Genomic DNA, 3497 nt, shown 5'->3' with positions numbered 1-3497 from the left:
ATGGGGAAGGCCAACCTGGTGCAGCTTCATATGTTCAGGTTTGTTTATTTAGTGATGTACAATGATGGAATCTCCCATGTTCATCTTATATAATTATATTTGATGAGACCTATCAAACCGTGCCATGTCCCCCTTACATTTACTTTTATTTAAGTGTTTTTTTTTCCTTTCATGCATAAAACATGATTCATGAAAGTTATTTGGAAAGTGTTGAAGCAATCGAAGTGATAATGTCTCCTGCTTAGTGCTTAATCTTCTGCTTGGTGATCACTCATGATGGGGATTGGTTAGGGGGATGCATGTAGACTATGTAACTTCCTTTCAATGATTAAATCTTCCAAGTGATAAATTATTGTAAAAGTATAGGATCATTGGTGGATTCTCTGTAGTGTCACGATTTGATTTTCGACTAGAGCGTACATATATATACTTTATTTGGAGGGGGAAATTATAGAAAGTAGCACGAAGTACGATTATCTAAATAGATCAGGCTATCACTTGGTAGAGCGGTCGTGTTGCGGCCTATGATTTTAATATTTAAATGGAGCATGATGATCTAAGTGATAGGTCGATTGTGGAGGTCGGTAGTTGGTGGTCTCAACAAGTCAACATAGACTATCAAATAGACTAACTCATGACGAGGTGAGTTAATCGTCGGAATCTATCATATGGTGGAGCGAGATGGATCGACCCATCAATTTGGCGGATTGAAAAATCTCCAATTCAATTCAAGGTGGATTAAATGGGTCAACTCATGAGTCTATCAAAAAAATATAATTATATTAAAAATTTTAAATTTAAATTACAATTTAAATAGGTTAAGTTGAAATTTTTAAATTTGAATTGTAGTTTAGATGGGTCAAGTTCACTAGCTCATTGAATTTTCTATTTTAATTTTAAATTTTTTTAAAAAATAAATTTTCTCAATCCAAGCTCGCCACGGGCCTATCCACGTGGATGGTCAGCTTAGACGGGTCGCTCATTTGAATCTATCTTAAAATGGATTGATAAAATTTCAACCCACGTAAATTATTTGACGGGGTGAGTCGATTCAACAGGTCCAAATCAAATTGACGGTTCTATCTCAACGTGAGCATTTTTTTGATTTATCTTGATGATAAGTGAAAATTTTCTATAGGAATTGAAAAGGAGCTTTGGTGCAACGATCAAGTTATTGTCGTATAACTTAGTGGGCATGGTTTGAGTTATAGAAATAGTCTCAGTTTAATGCAGAATAAAATTATGTATAATAGATTCATTTTTACGATTTCGCATTTGCGGGAGCTTAGGGCATAAGTTGTCCTTTAGACTGAGATTGATAGGGAAAAGGACAAAGCAAAGTTCCAAACTCCTATGGAGCTCCAAGATTCCTAATGTACCCAATCAACAAAGTTAAGATGCATGTGAGCTCCAATTGTACCCATTGTCTTGGGCTTTAAAAATTGACTACATGCTTTGAAGTTAGTAGTTTTTAAAGATTATTTACTAGGTAAAACTCTGTTTAAGTCTTAATTTATGGTGCTATGATAAGAGCCAATGACAATCAAGAATATATAAATAAAAAATGTGTATGCGTATTTGGATTCGGTCTATTCGTACTTCATTCAACTTGTTTATGTTGCGGGCCTCTAGGGAGAGAAGGGAGGAAAAATTATCGTAATATGCTCGTTTGATTGCCTTCTACTATTGCACCCTACAACATTGTCTGTGTGCTCATAATGAAAATGAGTAAATTGGGGATTCATTCACCCATTCAATCCATTGCTACAATGTTGATCTCGAAGAGGAACATTAGAGATCTCTCTACTTACTCTTTACCGATTCGATGATGATAAATAACTGACGATCACACTATCGACATTGTCGTCTCTTGGTTGATTCTCGACCGACTCAAATAAGAGACGGCTTTCGAAAACTATCACTACTTGTGTTTTTCTCCTCTTCATTGGATGAGGTAAACAACCCTTAGTTACACCAATTCTATTTTCCTAATCCAAGAAAGGTCAACTTTTAAAGAAGAAATAAACCCACAGGTTTTGGCTCAAAACCTAACCCTAAAACAACTGGCACCTGGGGGTAGTGCCACCGGCAGGTGCCAGTAATCTCTACAGGAGTGGGTACTTGGCATCTGGTGATTGGGCGATGAACATGAGCTATAGGCCTATATAACTACCCTACGCACCCCTAAATAACTCACAACTTGGTAGGCCACAAAGATCCTCCGAATATTCCTCTTCTTCTTCCTCTGAACTCTATCGAGCTCTCAGTTGGCATTTCATTCCTTTCCTCCCTGAAGAACCAGAGCTTGATCCCCCTTCTTCACTAATTCTCTTTGAGCTAAAGATTTGATTTTGATTCAATAGAGCAGACATGGCTACGGCTATAGATGTGTACAATAGCGTGCAGTTCTTCTCATCTGATCCTGTAAATGAAGCATTCGAAGCTCTGATTCATGGCGGTTCTACTCCGTCCTTCTCTGATTCTGCTTCCCCCGTGCCCTCCTTCTCTTTTTTCCTCGCCCTCTGTTCTGCATCAAAATCCCGTCTTTGATTGCTTTCCTGCTTCATCCCTGAGATCTGGCACGGTTCCGGTTAGCTTTTTGAGCCCTAGCAGCTGTCGCCCCGATCGCCTTCCTCCCGCCGGAAAAGCGAGCGCCGCCGCGCCCTCCTCGGCCCCCGGCCGCAGCCCATGAAGCGAGCAGCCTCGCCGGCGAAGCCCGCCGCCAAGCTCTACCGCGGTGTCCGGCAGCGCCACTGGGGGAAGTGGGTGGCGGAGATCCGCCTCCCCCGGAACCGCACCCGCCTCTGGCTCGGCACCTTCGACACCGCGGAGGAGGCCGCCATGGCCTACGACCGCGCCGCCTTCAAGCTCCGGGGGGACGCCGCGCGGCTCAACTTCCCGGAGTTCAAGCGAAACGGAGCGCACTTCGGCGCGCCGCTTGCCTCCTCGGTCGACGCCAAGCTCAAAGCCGTCTGCGAGAGCTTGGCCAGCGGACAACGACAGGGCAAAACCTCCCCGGCAGCAGCTTCCGCCGTCGAAGTCTTCTCGGCCTCGGAGGAAAACAAATCCAAGAGCTCGCCGTCGCCGGACGGAGACGACAGCTCCTCGAGCACGTCGGCCGCCTCGGAGATGCAGCTCTTGGACTTCACGGAGGCGCCGTGGGACGAATCAGAGAGCTTTAAGCTGCGAAAGTATCCATCTTGGGAGATCGACTGGGATTCCATCCTCTCTTCCAATTAGTGATCATCTTCCTTCTTCGATTCCTGGTCTGCAACTTGTTCTTGCGGCTTACTGCAAATGGAATTTTAGTCATTTGCATGGCCTTTGTTTGATCTTCTTCGCCGCTTGAGGAATGAATCCAGAACTCATTCCATTTACAGAAACTTTTCTAGCACTGTACTAAGTTTTCATGGTCTGATCAGGATCATAAATGCAAAAATGCTCTTGCTCTCTTGCAAAAGATGTCTACGACTAGATATGAAGTAAGGTAAATTGAG

The 3497-nt window shown here is 43.3% G+C and overlaps 2 pseudogenes; one reads left to right on the top strand and one right to left on the bottom strand.

Annotated features, from left to right (window-relative positions):
- Window positions 1–190, bottom strand: part of LOC141846366 (NDR1/HIN1-like protein 13) — a 727-nt pseudogene extending 537 nt beyond the window's left edge.
- A 2180-nt stretch (window positions 191–2370) lies between these two features.
- LOC141846364 (ethylene-responsive transcription factor RAP2-13-like) lies at window positions 2371–3240 on the top strand (annotated as a pseudogene).
- Window positions 3241–3497: the final 257 nt, after the last annotated feature.

Source organism: Curcuma longa, chromosome 15 (genome assembly GCF_044706935.1).
Source record: "Curcuma longa cultivar G26 ecotype Majalengka, Jawa Barat chromosome 15, ITB_CL_G26_1.1, whole genome shotgun sequence".
NCBI classification, from domain to species: Eukaryota; Viridiplantae; Streptophyta; class Magnoliopsida; order Zingiberales; family Zingiberaceae; genus Curcuma; species Curcuma longa.
Note: the sequence above shows the minus strand (reverse complement) of the source record. Positions and strands in the feature narration are given on the sequence as shown.